The sequence below is a fragment of the Thalia democratica genome, chromosome 5, assembly GCF_965202585.1.
Source record: "Thalia democratica chromosome 5, ktThaDemo2.hap1.1, whole genome shotgun sequence".
In the NCBI taxonomy this organism is placed as follows: Eukaryota; Metazoa; Chordata; class Thaliacea; order Salpida; family Salpidae; genus Thalia; species Thalia democratica.
In genome coordinates, this window is record NC_139169.1 from 60610077 (window position 1) to 60629764 (window position 19688).

General features: G+C 26.1%; 8 non-coding genes across 8 annotated transcripts; 4 read left to right on the forward strand and 4 right to left on the reverse strand.

The window, feature by feature from the left end:
- The first annotated feature begins 6437 nt into the window (after window positions 1–6437).
- On the forward strand, window positions 6438–6509 carry Trnad-guc (transfer RNA aspartic acid (anticodon GUC)). Its single transcript has one exon. It is a non-coding gene; the product is annotated as a tRNA-Asp (tRNA).
- A 750-nt stretch (window positions 6510–7259) lies between these two features.
- Trnar-ucg (transfer RNA arginine (anticodon UCG)) lies at window positions 7260–7332 on the forward strand. Its single transcript has one exon. It is a non-coding gene; the product is annotated as a tRNA-Arg (tRNA).
- Window positions 7333–7830: 498 nt separating this feature from the next.
- On the reverse strand, window positions 7831–7903 carry Trnar-acg (transfer RNA arginine (anticodon ACG)). The gene has a single exon. It is a non-coding gene; the product is annotated as a tRNA-Arg (tRNA).
- Window positions 7904–11212: 3309 nt separating this feature from the next.
- Window positions 11213–11285, reverse strand: Trnav-cac (transfer RNA valine (anticodon CAC)). The gene has a single exon. It is a non-coding gene; the product is annotated as a tRNA-Val (tRNA).
- A 1142-nt stretch (window positions 11286–12427) lies between these two features.
- Trnae-cuc (transfer RNA glutamic acid (anticodon CUC)) lies at window positions 12428–12499 on the forward strand. Its single transcript has one exon. It is a non-coding gene; the product is annotated as a tRNA-Glu (tRNA).
- A 2918-nt stretch (window positions 12500–15417) lies between these two features.
- On the forward strand, window positions 15418–15489 carry Trnap-ugg (transfer RNA proline (anticodon UGG)). The gene has a single exon. It is a non-coding gene; the product is annotated as a tRNA-Pro (tRNA).
- Window positions 15490–16674: 1185 nt separating this feature from the next.
- Trnat-agu (transfer RNA threonine (anticodon AGU)) lies at window positions 16675–16748 on the reverse strand. Its single transcript has one exon. It is a non-coding gene; the product is annotated as a tRNA-Thr (tRNA).
- Window positions 16749–17572: 824 nt separating this feature from the next.
- Trnap-ugg (transfer RNA proline (anticodon UGG)) lies at window positions 17573–17644 on the reverse strand. The gene has a single exon. It is a non-coding gene; the product is annotated as a tRNA-Pro (tRNA).
- Window positions 17645–19688: the final 2044 nt, after the last annotated feature.

Here is a 19688-nt window from a genome sequence, read left to right on the forward strand (position 1 = left end):
GCCTGATACTAGTTAACGTTTACAACTTTTCTTAACATCTGATTTTAAATTAAATTTTTATATTTTACATTGTCTTTAATTAACAAGGCTGAAAATGTATATTACAAAAATGCTTTTCTTTTGCTCACAGCCTAGTTACCTTTTAAATTGAAATAAAACTAATCACTATATTCTAGTTTCAAAATTTTTTTTTACTTTTTTATAAATGAATATGGAGTAGCTCTCAATATAATAAGTTTTATTTCTTTATCCTCTTCTACCTTGAAGTTTAAGCTTAAATACATACAAAGTTTATTTCTTTTTCCTGGTTATAAGGCTGTTGATGGTAGTCAATTAAAGTTGATTAAAATTAATTTATTATTGTTTAATTAAATTTTGAAAACAATGAAAATAGATTTTGAACTGGAATTGATAAAGATTTTGAAGCGAATAATATATTTTAATCAAATAAAAGATTGAAATATTTTTTAAAGTTGCCTTAAAATTTTTGTTATAATTTAATATCCAGTAAATGATGACTGTGAGTTTTTCGGTTGTGACTGGCTGACTAATGAGTCCTAATTAGTACCAAACTGGTCTCAGTCTACCGAAGGCTTTTTGTCTGATGATCAAATTAGTATGATCAAACCTCATTTTAAAGATTAGTGAAGAAGTATACAATGTTTGTACTTGGTTACAGCATAGCTTATAGACCAGGGGTCGGCAAACTGCGGCCCGTTGGTCAAATGCGGCCCTCAAAGTCAAAATCTGCGGCCCGCGAGATACTTTTCAGTTAAATACATACTTTTTTAACACAGTAATACAAAAAGCTGTTTGTTTTAAAAGCTATAAGTTAGGCTGTTACTTAAGATTTACATATAACTAGTGCTCAATTAGAGCTTATTTTATCATATTTTTAATTAAAAATAATATTTTTATATTGATTCCTACAAAAATGTTGTAAAAACTGCGGCCCGCGAGCAATTTTCTCTTAAAAAATTGGCCCGCGACTTGGAAAAGGCTGCCGACCCCTTTTATAGACTGTATTATAAGGGAACGGGTCACTAATTCGAAACGCTCCGGCCCGCAAAAGACTAAATTTTTCCGAATCCGGCCCGTTTATTTAAAAACGTTGCCCACCTCTAAAGTAGAACATTTTTCTAAACACACTTTTCATTTACTATTGTGTTAAACTAAACTATAGAATATAATATTAACATTTGTTAAATCTTAATAATAGTACGTAACAGGGACTTAGCTAGCTCAAAAAAGTTACAAATCTGCAAAAAAAAAAACAAGAATGACGTGTGATGACGTCATAACGGGAATAGAGTAGTTTTAACTACCTTTAATTTTATATTATGTCAGTAAATTTAGATTAAGATAAAAATTATTAAGCAAGATTACCCTGATTTCTCCTTATTATAGAATGATTGTCGTGTAGTAAATTTTATATATTCAAAAACAATAGTTCGATATGAGCAGATTAATAATAAGAAAAAACTCAAAAAAAAAAAAATTGTAAGTATAATAAGTTGAAATGAAGTTAATACTAAAAGTGTATTCTAAGTAGAATATTATAAACACTTAAGTTTTGTTTAAGACAGAAAAGTTGAATTTCAACAAAAGAACATTTTAAGTTTAGCTTGCTTTAAAAATAAATTTTGATTATTGAAATCTAAAAATCTAAATAAATTTACTGATTGAGTTAAAAATGTTCGGGTTCGATCGAGTTAGATATGATCGAGTTAGAAATGATCGATTTAGATATGATCGGGTTAGATATGATCGGGTTAGAAGTGATCAGGTTAGAAGTGGTCGGGTTAGAAGCGATCAGGTTAGAAGTGGTCGGTTAGAAACGATTGGATTAAAAGTGATCGGGTTAGAAATGACCAAGTTAGATATGATCGGGTTAGAAGTGATCGAGTTAGAAATAATCGGGTTAGAAATGATCGGGTTAGAAATTATTGGGTTAGAAATTATAGCGAATTAGAAATTGTCGGCTTCCATAGAATACAATATTAACATTTATAAAAACTTGATAATAGATACGTCACAATGACTTTAAATAAAAAGTGTGAAATAAATACTGTTTAGATAAGAATTTGGTGAAATTAACTAAACAATACTTTTTAAGCATAAGTAAGTAAATAGAAATTTAATATGGTAAAAGGATATTACAATAAGATATATACATATAAGTTTTAAAATTATATAAATGTAAATATTAGTTATAAATAAAATATGAAAAAGTTTGAAATTAGATATAATTATCCGAATTTAGTTAATGTACTTATTTAAAAGAAATAAACCTATGGTTTTAAAGAATTAAAATTTCAAAACAATTACACTAAAATATACTACTTAGTTAAAAAACAGTATTCAAAGTAAACTAAATGCAAAGTTATAAAATTAAATGAAAAAATAAAAAAAACTAACAGTCTACTTAAGTTAGTATTGTAAACAAACTTTTGTTTTAATATCGGGAGAACTTCTCAGAGATTCCATCTGAAAAGGGATCAGAATGTATCAAAAACCCTAAGAAACTGGATGGGCAATAGAAGTAATAAACCTACCAAAAATCCTTCGGAAATTAGAGATTACTTACTAAACTACCCGGAATGCTTCAAACATTATAATGTCAACAAATTTACAATTTTAAGTAAAGGACGTAACATATATTATTTAAGTGCTTTAGAATTTTATTTAAAAAAAACCTATAAGCCTAAGCTTTTTAAACAAAAGTTTGTTTTCTATACTAACTTGTATAAACTGTTATAATTTCTTTATTTTTTATTTAATTTTATTTTTGTATTTTTATTTAGATCACTGTAAATTGCATAAGTATATTTTAGTGTAATGTTCGAAAATTTAAGTTCTTTAATACGATAGCTTTATTTCTTTTAAATAAGTAAATTAACTGAATTATAATTTACATCAAACGTTTTCATATTATTTTTATAGTAATTATTTACGTTATATAATTTTTAAACTTATATGTATATACCTTATTGTAATATCCTTTCACCCTCTTAAGATTCTATTTACTTACTTATGATTAAAAAGTAATTCTTATTCTGCATAAGTATTTAAACTTAATATTACGTACCAGGCAAATCTACAGAAACGTAAATATTTGTGCGAAAAAACTCGCTTTTCTTTCGATTATTAAGCTTTTAAGACCTTGTTTCTTTAGCTTCAAGTATTCGCTTATACTTAGTTTTGCACTCCTGAGAAATAATTTCATTTTAAAGGTACTCTCTAGTACTTTTAGTGTCGTAAATATTAAACAAATTGAATACATCTAAATTGTATACAAATAGCTTGGTTTAAAAATCTATAATCAAATAGCAAACTATTGTAAAAAGATCCATTTCAAGGCTGTAGATTTGGTTTAAATGATGTAAGAGAATAAAAAAATGTAAGTGTGAGAGAGGATCTAGTACTATTGAAATGTCTGTGGTGAGTCAAAAAGAACTTAACATTTTTTTGTGTTACAAAAGAGCAAATACAGATAGAAGATATAAGACTAGATGAATTTTAGAATAGATGAACCTCAAAGTAAAGTACCATGAAGAATTAACTTTTGTTTTAAATCAAATTGACTCTCTGACTTGAATGTTTTAAGATTAAATCCCTTTGGTTGACAAATATACAAAAATGAAAACTTTTGAAACAGTGGTAATAATCTCATTTCCTGAAGTTTTATTAAAAAAATTAGAATCTATTAAATCAGAAAAAAAACACAATAAGACAAATAGCCTGCAACAAGAAGAAAAATTGAAAAACTCAATAATATAAGCATTTTTTCAAGAAAAAAATAAACAAATTTTTTTTTTTTAATATTTTAAAATTTTATCTTTTAATTAAAACTTGTTTTAAATATTTTATAAATCTCAAGTAAATTAAAGTTTTTATTTTTTCAAGGTTAATATAAACAAATTATAGTGTTTTTATTGCATTTTAGAACTTTATTTTTTAATTAAAACTGGTTTTAAATATTTTATATATGCTTACCTTGGTTAAAGTTTTTATTGCATTTTTTAGCAAAGTTGAAAGATTTAAATTGTACATTGTAGCCACACACTTAAAGTATTCTGGATAACTCTAGGATATTTAGAGTTTTATTTTTGAACTCAGGCTGACTCAGTATAGTTTTTTTTATCTATGAAAAACTAAGGACATTTTTAGGTTTGTTAATAATGTCTTAACAGATGTTTTTCTAGACTTGAATGAGATTTTGCTAGCTAGCTTTAATAAACTTTTATTTTATGACCAATTTTGTAAAAAACATTGATAAATTTGAAAAGTTAGTCTTATTTCAAAAAATAAGAAGAAAAATTCAAAAATAAAATCCTGAAATTGGTGTTGGTCATAGGGTAGAGCTGTTGTTAATACCTATTTTACTTGTATCATTATATTATTTGTTTACAATGAGTTTGTTTTCTATGCATATTGTTTTGTTATATGAATATTTTTTCAGAGTTTTTGGTTTTATTCCTAACTTTCAAAGGTTTTTCATTATCTCTGTTTATCTTTATAATAACAACTTTTAAGTAGTTTACAAAATTACAAAATATTAAATTAGTAAATTTGTATTTTCTAGTTAGCTTTACATTTTGAAAAGTAGTTTTTGAGTATTATTTGTATTACTACTGTAAACTTGGTACACTATCAGTGGATTTAACAAGTTAAGTTGTTTTACAGGTTTTTAAAACTAAATTCAAAAGTTAAGTTTTCTAACGTTAAAATTATGCAAATATCATTTGAAAGTATAACCACCCACTTGGTACTATTGACACTCAAAGCTATAATATAAACTAAGTCAATCAATCTGAAGTTTAGTTTGCTACAATGAGTTCCAGATAAGTACTTCAAGAAAAAGCTCTTTCAATAATGTTTTCAGACAACTATGTAAAATATATAGTTTGTTTCAACTTGTTTTTAAATATTGCTGTAAATTTTATTTTTCTACAAGCATTGTTGTTTACAATATGAAGATTTTTGTGTTCTATATTTTCTTTAAACATATCAAGAATATGGTTTGTATCTGTTGTTTTAAAAAAAGTTTATAAGTTTTAGAGTAGTTTACTAAATTTAAAAATATATATCAGTTTAATTATTTAATCTATGTTCGATAAATGATAAAAAGTTCTAAAATAAGTTTTATATAACTTTTTCAATCTAAGATTAAAAAGAACAAGTTAGTACTATTTATTTTAACAAGTGTATGGTTGTATTATGAATTCATAACCAGTTTAAAAAAAAAAATATTTTTTATGTTTGAATTTATTTATATGTATCACACTGTTTCTGAAAAATATTAATGTTTAATATTCAAAGTTTGTTGTTATTTAACTAAGTTATTTTATTTAACAAGTTTGTTTTGTAAAAAATAAAAGTTTGATTCTTTTTTACAGCTTTTATTTAACAATTTTTTTTTTAATAAGAACATTTTTTATTATTTTTTTACAGCTTAAACTTTTATGCTACCAAAGCTAGTAATGACATTTACAAAGACGTGTACTCTTCCTTTCTTTATGAACTATTTTTGACAAAATAAAGTAATTGTGCATCTGAATTTTATCTAATTTTGTGAACTGTTTTATTTTATATCGCTTTTGATTTTTATTCAACCACTAAAATTTAAGATTTTTATCTAAAAAAAGCAACAAACTTTGCAATAATTTTCTGAAGTGGGGAAACTGTTTTCAAAGTTATATATTTTAGGCCTATTAGTAATACTATTAAATTTAAATTCTTAATCAGTATTTCTATTTAAATGTAAGTTCTTAAAGGTTCATAAAAGTTTCAACACATAAAAAATTATAGGGGGTCAAGAGCAGTACAAATTGCCTTGTACTCAGTTATTCGTTATACTTCAACATTCTATTTATTTTTTAACTTATAACAAAACTGCACACTTTCATATAAAATTAAAGGTAGTTATAACTATTGTATTCCCTTATGACGTCATCACACTTCATTCTTGTTTTTTTTTTTTGCAGATTCGTAACTTTTTTGATTGAGCTAAGTCCCTGTTACGTACTATTATTAAGATTTAACAAGTATTAATATTATATTCTATAGTTTAGTTTAACACAATAGTAAATGAAAAGTGTGTTTAGAACAATGTTCTACTTCAATGTTTTTGTCGTTATTTTTTATTAATGTATTGTACCCAAAAAAGTTACTAACCTGTTTTTTTAGTTCTACATAATTTTCATGTACTAGAAAACTTTTATAAGTTTTTTTATAAACAAACAATTGTAACAAGTTTTTATATACTCAAAATAAATCTAAGTTAGCTAAATTAGGCAAAAACTAAACTTATATAATACTTAAAAATTGAACATATAAAGCCCAAAAGCATTTGATTGTAAACAAGTGTGCTTAAACCAAAGTGATTTTTGTTAGCATGTTAAGTATATAGTTGCATAAAGTGGTATTTTAACAAGTCCTCGTTAGTATAGTGGTGAGTATTCCCGCCTGTCACGCGGGCGACCGGGGTTCGATTCCCCGACGGGGAGGATAATTTTAATAAAATTTTGTTGACTATATAATGTCAGTACTTACCGTTAGTTATAATAGTATTTTTATTTTAAAATTATAACCAATTTTATTAAATAGGGTTATTTATAAAATCATATTTATGACGTCAAAGTTTTAGTTCGTTAATAGTATATGTAAAACATCAAGTTTTAAATGTTTTATATAAATTTATAAACTGTTAACGTAAAGTTTGAAATTTCGGACAAGCCCAATTTTGACGTCAGAGTAACACTATTGTGTCATAACACCTGTAAAAAAGCTTTATAAACTGAACATCATTCTTTTAAAGCGTGCTCGACTCAGTCAACGATTGAAAAAAGTGTTGATGTAGTATTATTTTCTAGTTGAAATGTTTTTATTTTTATTTTAACATATTGTTCTTTGTTACCAAGTCAACTTAAAAATTTAACCATAAAGCAATTAAATAGCAAGTAAACAGCAAGTAAATAATATCTTACTAACTAAAAAGATATCTACACTGACTTATAAATATAAATTAATAAAAAAAAATTAAGCATTAAAAGTGTGTTAAATTAATAATATTCTTTTTATTTTTACAAATTGCGATTTTTACAAAGTCAACTAAAAATTGCAACCATTTAAAGATAGAAGTAAATAGCTATGAGCTACATTAGTGTTTGCTCACAACATAGGTAGTAGAGAATACACAAAAAGTAAAAGTGAAAAACTTGTACTTTATAAAACCATATACAAGAGGTTAGTCGACTGGCCGTGTGGCCTAATGGATAAGGCACTCGACTTCGAATCGAGGGATTGCGGGTTCGAGTCCCGTCATGGTCGCTTTTAAGTTTTTGTTAAGAATCTGTGCACGATAAAATTATTGTATTAACTTGATCATATTGGTGGTCATATGTTTATAAACTATTAGTATATCTATGCCAACTTGATTTACTGATTACAAGCTTCTAATACATTACTAATTAGTTAGAATGCCTTAACTTATTATCATTACAGACCACTTTTTTGCTTGTAAAATAATTAACTGTCGAGGCTAAAATTAAACATAGGCTACAAAGTTTGAATGTAAAAATATCTTTGTCGACTTACGGCGTTTAGCTGATTATAAAATGTATAAAACTCTGTAGAAATTAACGAGTAAGTATATCCAACAGATAAATACAAAAACTATGTGCATGTTTATCGTACATCTTTTACAGATTCCGTAGATCTGTCATATTTTATGAACAGCTTAACTACGTAACTCAATAAATCATTGCGTACAAAAACAACTAATCAAAAAAATTTATCGTTATTGACAAAAGATTGCGAACTAAAACTTGACCACGATGGGACTCGAACCCACAATCTTCCGGTTCGTAGCCGGACGCCTTATCCATTGGGCCACGCGGCCGGTCTGTTGAAATCTCATATTAGCGTTTATAATGTTAAAAGTGATGCACGCAAGAAATATCAACTTCAAGCTATAGAGCACGTTGCAAATATATTCGATAAAATTGTTACGTCACTATTAAATTGGTTGTTGACTGCAATTATCTCGCTGTTTTTTTTTAGCTCAAGTTTGCATGTTTCTGGCTTAAACGTTTATTCCTAAAACTGTTAAACAAATACTCAATAAATACATACAAAACTTCAAAAATCAACGAAGTTTTATAATTAAAAATCCGTTTGAAAAATTCAAACTTTTTTAGCAAGAATTATATGTTGTAGAATATATCACAAACGTTGATTTATCAATAGATCTTGTAGACAAATTTAAAAAATTATTGTAAGTTATATTTTAAAGTTTAAAGAAAAACAAAGTAAATATTTATTTCTTCTTAACTTTTTGTATGTATACTTTTTGAGCTTCTTCAGCAATTTCATTAGATATATAGTACTTCGTTCACATAAAGTTAGTAAATGAATGCAAAAGTCTATAAGTAACTAATATTAATTCTCAAACTTATAAAACAAAAACTTTACCTACATCAATGCAAAAATGCATTGTCCTGGAATCGAACCCGGACCTCCCGCGTGGCATGCGAGAATTCTACCATTGAACCAACAATGCTTATAAATGTGGGGTTTTCGCGTTTGTAAACTTAAAGCTCCTGCATGTTTCGGCATGTCTGCCCAAAAACCCTTGTGAAAGAAAGTGATGTAAATATTTCTGACTTTAAGTGGTGAAAATAGCTACACATAATAATCACATCAGCTTTTAAAATTAAAATGTTATTTTCATAGTTGCTTTGTTGTTGTTAAACAAAACTTTATTAAAAGAAAAATATTTGTTTTAATTGTCAAAAAAGCTTATGCTTTTTGGTTTTTATTTTAAAAGTTTTACAACAATTTACAAGAAAGTTTTGAAATTTTTGAAATTAAAAGAGATCTTTTATTATATTTTTTGGTGTAATTAAATTTACTTAACTAATTATTCGTTGTCTAAGTATGTATGCTAGTCTTGTTGTTAAAACTGTATCTATACAACTGATTATATATAACTTTTACAAAGCTTTTTTTACACCGTCTAATTATTAACAACTGTAGCTGTATAAACAATAAATTTTTAAAAATTATCAAACTTTAATAAAATATTATTCTTAGACAGTTTACGATATATTTTACAACATTTAACAAATTAGAACTTATTATTATGTACATCAAACTTGTTGTTTTTAGTTAAAAATTCTTCACCTTTTGTGCTAGATTTGCAGCAGTTTTAGTTGTTTTTAAGTTAACTTGACTTCTTATTTTAAGCTCATTACAAAATAAATGTATACACTTATTTATTCGTGTACTTGTTTATTTTAAGTATAAATAAAGAATTTTGGCTGCTAAAATACTTGTGAAAAGTATTGCCATTTAATTTGTTTAGAGTTGTAACACACTTATTATTACCTGCTATATCCATAGCCTGTTGCGCAAACAGCTTTATAAAACCCAAATTGCAGATTTAAATGCAATCGTCGATTGTGTAAAGGTTAGCATTGATGCCTTCCAACCTCCAATCCAAGCACTAGTTCCGGGTTAGACTGCCGGTCGACGCAAATTTTGCTTAGTTTCAGTGTAAAATTTATTTATTGATAATCTCTTTTTAATTTACACTCAAAACAAACTTAGTTATTGTTTGATTCATAATATATTTATAACAATTTATAATTTGCTTGTTACAGCTCTAATGACTTTTTTTTTTCAAACAACTTATATAAAAATAATTTAAAGCCAACTACTACAAGTATCTTTTCTAAAAATCGTAACATTGAAATAGTTGTTTTTATTAGAAATTAAGTGGAAAAGTTTTATTTTTTTTGTTTTATAAATATACTTTCTTAATATTTAAGTTTTAACCACAACAAAGTTAACAAAATATAGTTTCGACTGTAAAAAATATATCTTCTCGGTATCTACTTTATTAGGTTACATAAAAATAAACTATTTGTAAACAAAGGCCTAAAAATCAGTTCGATTTACTTTTTTAGTTATTGGCAAGTTTTTAAAAAAGCTAAAGTTATTTAGAGTAAATTTTGATTTTGAAGCTTCAACATCAAATAACTCAAATAACTTTTTTTATTCTTTTAGATTGTTAGGTTTTAGTTGTAGTGTTATATTTTCTCCATTTTGCATGTGCTACTTTAATAAGTACTTTAAAACATCCATATACAACTCATAAAAGTTTTCAAAGTTAGTTTCATTATCAACTAAACTAGCTACATGAGTTGATACCAACTATTTGCGCTTACACCTAGTTATGTGTGTTTTAGTCGGGAACGGGTCAAACATGTACGAAGACAACGAAGAGTCATTTTTACACGAGAGTAAAAAAAAGTAAATAGAAAAATAAGAAAAAAAAAAGTTACTGACCGAGGGTAAGGGTTAGCGGTAATAGTAATAGTAAAAAAATAATAATCAATCAAATTTACTTTAAAAAATAATTAAAAAATTTGTCAACACGTGCAAAAGTGACTCCTCATGCAAAATTGACGCCATGCAAAAGTAACTTCGTGCATACTTGACCCTTCGTGCAAAATTTTCCACACGTGTATTTTAGACTCCTACTAATTTTAGTTAACTTATTTAGTAATACTCAATTAGATTTATTTCTGTTTTAAGAAGTATATAAGAAATTTATAAGAGTAACTATAAAAGTTAATTCAAATAACAGCCTTTTTTACTTATTTATTGTGGCTTGTTTTACTAACTTAAGTTGTGTTTAAAATTGTTTCTGTAGTACATTTGGAACTCAATTAAGTTTTAATTGTCACAATAATTATTTAGATTGTTTATCTAAATTTGTAAACATTTGTATTTTTAAAGGTTTTGACTTAAGTATGTTATTTAAAAAAAGCATTTGCTTTTCCAACTGCAACTAGTTACTTTTGTTAGCTTTAATGCAATACCTACACTATAGTAGCATAAAATAAATACAAACTTATTTAACTTGAAATACTTAAAGTACGCTTTATTACGTCGTAATCCTAATTTTGTTCCTTTATAAACGTAAAAATAAGGTATAAAAGCCACCCGGCTAGCTCAGTCGATAGAGCGTTGGACTCTTAATCCAACGGTCGAGGGATCGAGCCCCACGTTGGGCGCATCCGTCTTTCTCTTTTTTCTAAAATTAATGAATTAAATGCTGTATATTTCGCAATACACTAAAACTACTCAATTCTATAAATCATCCGAAGTGTCTATAACATTGAAGAGGTAGCAGCATAAAATGTGTTTCAGCCCGGGCTCGAACCGGGGACCTTTCGCGTGTGAGGCGAACGTGATAACCACTACACTACTGAAACACTTGATCACATAATACATTTTGAGTTTATAATACACAACTGTGAAAGTTAGATTCAATCCATTTCACTGAATAAATATTTCCAAAAAGCTTTACCATTATTCTAAATTCATTCATCGTTTTTATTAATAATAGCAAAAAGATTAATCAAAGTACTTAGATTATTAATTATTCAAAGATTTTCTTGATGAATAAGTCTTTAATTGTTATACTTTTATATACAACTTAAGGTAAAGTTAATCAAAACCCTTACTTTCAAATGTTACAATAAAACCAGAAAGGTTATAAAGACTATGTATGAGAAAATAATCATATAAGGTATTTAAGCTCAAAAACATTAAAAAAATAGTTACTAAAATTGTTATAAAACTATAATATATAATTCAACATTCATAGCATACAAGGATTAATTTTTTTATAATTTTTTCTGTAGAAATTTTATTAAGTTGGTGAAAAAAAGTTATTAGCTTAAAAACGTTTTTCAATTATTATCAAAGCCCTTTAAAATTTATAAGGTTATTTTAATGAACTTCGGAAGAATTTTTTTAATTAGTTGACTTAAGTTTTATTGTAACTATTTTTAGTAAATAGTTAAAACTTATACTTACATCAAAATATCGAATTAAAAAAAGTTTTAGGGAAATCTTTTGATGAAAAACTATATAAGCTAAAAATAACTTACTAGGTAACTAAGATTTATACTTAAGAAATTATTTTTACTTTTAAGTTACTTAAGTATTTTTCTAATAAAAAAGCTGGGCACATCTTAGCCTTTAGTTATTTTAATAACAGTAGACAACTTTTAAATACAGCAAAATGAACTATTTATAAAATAGTTTTCTTTAAAACAACTAAACTTTTAGTCTTACCATACTAAAACGACTATACAAAAAACTTATAAACATTTGTTTATGCCTAGTAAGTTCTGTATAATATTCATGTTTGGAAAATACAAGCCACTTTAATACCTTTTTATACCTAACACACAAGCTTTACGAACTGCAGTGACTAAAAGTACTTAGCAAAAGCACTTGAACATGCTTAAAGAAGTTTAGTATGTAAAGCATGCTAAAACATACACGTCATAAGCTACAAGCGCGCATTTGTAGCTTTATAAATGCCTTATTATCAGTGATAGCGTCCTCCCAGGTGGTCTAGTGGTTAGGATTCGTGGCTCTCACCCACGCGGCCCGGGTTCGATTCCCGGTCTGGGAATATATTTTTAAACAAAAATTATTTTTCTAACTTAATTTTATATAGAATTTAAAAATATATATGACTCGTAATGTTTTAGTCAACTATCTAAAATAGTAAATGCTTTTAAAAGTATAAAGTACAAGCTGTAACAAGATAAATAATAACAAAAGTAAATAGCTTTGAGAAAAGATTTGGTTTAAAAACATGTTTATTAAATTTTGATTAGTTATACTTATATCAGTGGCGTCGCGTGGTATTTTTTTTAGGTGGTGCAGAATTGAAAAAAAATCTCCTAACTTAAAACTCTTTTTTATCTAAAATAAAAAAAATTTTCTATAACAATTACATTCAATTGCTAATGTAACTGGGGAAATTTTGTTTAAAAAAAAAAATAAAATTCAAAAAAAATTATTTATGAAAATAACTTTAAAAAAAAAAGTTAATACTTTGAAAATTAAAGTAAATATAGGAACAAAAAAAAAATTAAGTAATTTAAAAGACTCAAAAATTGTTAGCTTACTTATGAGTATTAATCTTTAAGAAGGCTTTAAAGTTTAAACTAACAGTAGAAAAAATTTAGACAAAACAAATTTTTATTATATTGAAAAATACAGCAACTTTAGTAGTTCTTTTTATTTGCCTCAATCTTATTCAAAAAATATTTAATTAAACATCATACTAAGAATGGTTATTTTACCAATATATAACTTGACAAAAAAAATTTTTATTAGACTTGACAGGAAAATTAAAAAGTCTAAGAAAAAATGTTATGTACAAACTGCAAGTTTATTTTAAGTAAAACTTATCTTACTCAGTAGAAAATAATTGCTTATTTACTGCTGAATATTGAAAAAAATAAACGAGGATCAACTTATAACTAATTACAATTTTTGATGTTTGAAAAAAAACAGCTTGACTACTAAGTTAAAAACACAAAAGAAAAATAAGCAATCTCATAAATATCAAATTTTACGAAGTCTTTAGATTACAATTTAGATTAATTAGACTAATATTATAATAAAAGAATACAGCAACAAGTTTATTAAAGAGTAACTATTAGCTCTCTGAAAAAGTTATAAAAAGAACAACATGTAAAAAAGTGCCGATACACCCCCCCTCCCCTTACCCCTCACTATTTTGCAAAATTTTTTTTACAAACATTAAGACTTTTGTTAACTTTTTTTCTAAATTAATGTTTTTTTGTTGGAGGTTTAAAATTCAATAGGTTTTTTAAGGTATCTTTTCTTTATTTAATTTTAATTTGTTTTTCATTTTGATGATAGTATTTTTCTCAGAAGCTCACCTTTTTTAAGTTTAGTTGGTGAGGCTGTTGAACTTTTCAAGAAATTTAAAGATAATTATAAATATGTAACCATTATAGCAGTAAAAAAATGGTTAGTTAGTTTTCATGTGGCCATAGGGGTAAAAAACTTATTTTTAAATTTTAAATTAGCTTGTTATTTTCAGAGTAAAAAACTAAAACTGCTATAGTCAGCCTAGCCTGACTATTTTTCTAATTTGGTCTGTTTTAATTTATCTTGGGTCATCTTGAGTATCTTTAACATTTCTAAGTTGTCCTGATTATGAGGCATGGCAACCATGTTTCAACAATTTTATCTAAAGTTTTTGCTTTGTTTGTGAAAAAATTAAACCAAAAGTCATATAAAGTAGACTAAATTTTCCTAAAATGTTAAACTACTCTAAGTAGTCAAAGTTTCTTGGGGGTCAGACCAATATTTTAAGTTAAGGCTATTTACTTTATTTAAATATGTGACTGTTTCAATAATAATAATTTTTATTTAATATAAATCTAAATTATTTTTCTGTAAGAGTAAACTAGAAGTTTATAATAAACTTCTTAACATTTTTTTTTAGAACTCAAATTTTACATTTAAATATAATTTAATTAAATATTTTTAACTTTATGATAACTATAATCAGTTATAGTTAAGTTTATTTAGGCAGATTAAAATAAAAAATCAAATTTTTAAGACTTTGGTGATTTAGGTTTTTTATCTATTTTTTTCAAAATACGTAATTTTTGACAATTTATGTTCTTTTATTGTTACGTTTTAATAGAAGTAATCTCTTAAATTTCAAAAATCATGAGGGTACATAAACTTAAGTTTAATCCTTTGCAGTAGCTTAGCTTTGTTTTTATTTTTGTTTACAATAGCTTGTAGATGATACTTAAGCATTTTCTGTTTTAGGGAATTTTTAACTTAGTATACTTACCGCAAGATATTGATTTTGCGGTAATTTTTGAAGAAATTTTGCTTTTTTGAGTTCGTTTGCGGCAGTCAGCTAAGAGTTTGCGGCAGTGAAGTGGGCAAAATGGTCTTTTTCAAAATTAGAGCTTTAAAAGAGATTTCGTTCTAAAAAATAACGAAAACGTTATAGATACTTTTTTTTTTCTTACAAAACTTCAAGGTGGTGCAGTTGCGGCAGTGCAACACCCCACGCGACGCCCCTGACTTATATTGCAGTAATCAGTATTAAAAAAATCACTTAATTATTTTTGTTTTAGATTAAAAGTGTTTGAATTATTTTCAAAAATCTGAACTAATTACTTCAACTGAATTTTTGTAAACACGGTTATATATTTAGTACTTTAGAATTTAATAATAAACCGTAGATTACACCAATGTATATAAAGTAATAATGTAATATGTTTAATACATTTTAAAAAGTAATATTTTTTGAAAACGTATAGTATTTTTATAACTATTTTGTAATAACTTTGATAAGAAACATGAGTCTGAGAAAGTTAAAGCAAGTTGTTAGAAGATTAATTGTTATAAGTGTTAAACATTTGAAAGCAAATAACTTATTTTTAAAATAGGAAATGCTTGTATGACGATCGAAACTGTCTGCATTGTTACGTAATAGAAACAGTAAAACTGTATATATGTGCTGTATAGCTAGAGCTACCAAGTGGCTCGTTGGTCTAGGGGTATGATTCTCGCTTTGGGTGCGAGAGGTCCCGGGTTCAAATCCCGGACGAGCCCATTCTTTTATGTTTCAAGTCGATGGTCTGGTCACGTCAATTGTATTATTACATAATAGAAACTATAAAATACAATCCGCCTGTTTATTGTATTTGTACATTTATGCTAATTTTAATTTGTGTTACACATAAAAGTAAATATTTTATAAATAAAAATGCATTTATGTAATTAACCCAGTAAAAGTATATTAATATAAAGTACACACTTAATGTTTGTAAACTCAAAAAACGGCTTAAACTTATTATTAGAACTTTGAAAATTTATAATTATTATTACGTAGCAGGGACGTGGCTTGGTACGTTTCTGCAAATCTATAGAAACGTATACTTATGTGCGAAAAAACTTGCTTTTATTTCAGCTTGAAAAAACTCTGCTTTCTTAGCTTTTAGTAATCATTTATGCTTAGTTATGCACTCCTGAGAGATAATTTTGACATATATGTACTCTTTAGCATTTTTAGTGTCGTAAAAAAATTGAATGAATTAAATACATCCAAATTGTAACATTTAGCGCGTTTAAGCATTGTTTTGTCAAAAAGCTACAATGCAAAATTAAACCTATTGGAAGCTGTAGCTTCAAAAATCAAAATCATACAATTTTATGTTACAAAAATTTGCATAACTTGTTGTAACTATTGACTACGTTAAATGTTTGATTTTATACGTTTAAATGTTTGATAGAAAACAATATTAATGTTTTTGAGTTAAATTGTAATTTTTTTTAATAAATGTTTTCTGGGTTTACACAAGTGGCATGACATAAAGAGTCATATGGGGTGTGGAGCAAAATAAATTGCCTTGTATACAGTTATCACTCGTACTTCAACATTCAATTTTTGATGTCGAAAATTTAGTTTTGTAGTCTGTATTGTTGTCTTTTAAGTTCCAAATGTAATATGCCAGTTCTGTTGTATGTGTTTTGTTAATGTTGTTGAATGAAGATTTGTGATTCCTATATCTTTGTTTGAAAGTTAGTATCCATGTTTCAGTAAAGCTTACAATCATTTGAATAAGTGTATAGTTTATTTAATTAATAAAGTATTGTCTTAATAGCTTTTTGTAATTATAATTTTTATAGAAAGCATGTATTTATTAAATCAGAAGTTAAGTTAAGAAACTTAGTTTAAGTTGATTTAACAAATGTAATGCAATGTAAATAACTTTATCTGAGAGTAAACGAGAGGCTGGGCACCACCGAGATTCGAACTCGGGATCTCCTGTTTACTAGACAGGCGCTTTAACCAACTAAGCCATGGCGCCAATTCAAAGAATTTAGACAATTTAAAATATTAAAACAATACATTCTTATATTACACGTTGTACATGAATAAGTAAACATACATGTTTAAAGAGTAGTAAGTTATTAAGCATAATAAAATACAAGCTTGAATTGTCAAATTCAAAGCAAATTGTTTAAATAATTCCATATTTTTACCTACATGCAACTTTTTTGATAGTTAAAACTCTTCATTAATGTTGTTTTAAGTGCTGGTGTTTAATACATTTTTGTTCAATAATAATCTTAGTTATATAACTATGCAGCTTTTTTAAATGAATATTTCTACTCTTCTTCTATTTTTTTATTAGTACTAGTTTTGTCAATACCTTTCAAACTTACAGTTTATAACAAGAAAACTATAATTTAATAATTGAGTTATATGAACAAAAGTTCATAACTAAATTTACTTTTATGTGTAACGGCAAGGTTTCCATTGTATAAAACAAAATTTACATTGTAACTTCAGCATTTTTCGTGGTATTATTTGTTTTTCAATTTAAAAACTTACATTTTAAAGTAAATATCCAGTAGAAGTGATCTTCTTCATGCATTTTTCAAATTATGTTAAATTCATGTTTACAATGAGTTTACAAACATTAAGTGTGTACTTTATATTAATATACTTTTACTGGGTTAATTACATAAATGCATTTTTATTTATAAAATATTTACTTTTATGTGTAACACAAATTAAAATTAGCATAAATTTACAAATACAATAAACAGGCGGATTGTATTTTATAGTTTCTATTATGTAATAATACAATTGACGTGACCAGACCATCGACTTGAAACATAAAAGAATGGGCTCGTCCGGGATTTGAACCCGGGACCTCTCGCACCCAAAGCGAGAATCATACCCCTAGACCAACGAGCCACTTGGTAGCTCTAGCTATACAGCACATATATACAGTTTTACTGTTTCTATTACGTAACAATGCAGACAGTTTCGATCGTCATACAAGCATTTCCTATTTTAAAAATAAGTTATTTGCTTTCAAATGTTTAACACTTATAACAATTAATCTTCTAACAACTTGCTTTAACTTTCTCAGACTCATGTTTCTTATCAAAGTTATTACAAAATAGTTATAAAAATACTATACGTTTTCAAAAAATATTACTTTTTAAAATGTATTAAACATATTACATTATTACTTTATATACATTGGTGTAATCTACGGTTTATTATTAAATTCTAAAGTACTAAATATATAACCGTGTTTACAAAAATTCAGTTGAAGTAATTAGTTCAGATTTTTGAAAATAATTCAAACACTTTTAATCTAAAACAAAAATAATTAAGTGATTTTTTTAATACTGATTACTGCAATATAAGTCAGGGGCGTCGCGTGGGGTGTTGCACTGCCGCAACTGCACCACCTTGAAGTTTTGTAAGAAAAAAAAAAGTATCTATAACGTTTTCGTTATTTTTTAGAACGAAATCTCTTTTAAAGCTCTAATTTTGAAAAAGACCATTTTGCCCACTTCACTGCCGCAAACTCTTAGCTGACTGCCGCAAACGAACTCAAAAAAGCAAAATTTCTTCAAAAATTACCGCAAAATCAATATCTTGCGGTAAGTATACTAAGTTAAAAATTCCCTAAAACAGAAAATGCTTAAGTATCATCTACAAGCTATTGTAAACAAAAATAAAAACAAAGCTAAGCTACTGCAAAGGATTAAACTTAAGTTTATGTACCCTCATGATTTTTGAAATTTAAGAGATTACTTCTATTAAAACGTAACAATAAAAGAACATAAATTGTCAAAAATTACGTATTTTGAAAAAAATAGATAAAAAACCTAAATCACCAAAGTCTTAAAAATTTGATTTTTTATTTTAATCTGCCTAAATAAACTTAACTATAACTGATTATAGTTATCATAAAGTTAAAAATATTTAATTAAATTATATTTAAATGTAAAATTTGAGTTCTAAAAAAAAATGTTAAGAAGTTTATTATAAACTTCTAGTTTACTCTTACAGAAAAATAATTTAGATTTATATTAAATAAAAATTATTATTATTGAAACAGTCACATATTTAAATAAAGTAAATAGCCTTAACTTAAAATATTGGTCTGACCCCCAAGAAACTTTGACTACTTAGAGTAGTTTAACATTTTAGGAAAATTTAGTCTACTTTATATGACTTTTGGTTTAATTTTTTCACAAACAAAGCAAAAACTTTAGATAAAATTGTTGAAACATGGTTGCCATGCCTCATAATCAGGACAACTTAGAAATGTTAAAGATACTCAAGATGACCCAAGATAAATTAAAACAGACCAAATTAGAAAAATAGTCAGGCTAGGCTGACTATAGCAGTTTTAGTTTTTTACTCTGAAAATAACAAGCTAATTTAAAATTTAAAAATAAGTTTTTTACCCCTATGGCCACATGAAAACTAACTAACCATTTTTTTACTGCTATAATGGTTACATATTTATAATTATCTTTAAATTTCTTGAAAAGTTCAACAGCCTCACCAACTAAACTTAAAAAAGGTGAGCTTCTGAGAAAAATACTATCATCAAAATGAAAAACAAATTAAAATTAAATAAAGAAAAGATACCTTAAAAAACCTATTGAATTTTAAACCTCCAACAAAAAAACATTAATTTAGAAAAAAAGTTAACAAAAGTCTTAATGTTTGTAAAAAAAATTTTGCAAAATAGTGAGGGGTAAGGGGAGGGGGGGTGTATCGGCACTTTTTTACATGTTGTTCTTTTTATAACTTTTTCAGAGAGCTAATAGTTACTCTTTAATAAACTTGTTGCTGTATTCTTTTATTATAATATTAGTCTAATTAATCTAAATTGTAATCTAAAGACTTCGTAAAATTTGATATTTATGAGATTGCTTATTTTTCTTTTGTGTTTTTAACTTAGTAGTCAAGCTGTTTTTTTTCAAACATC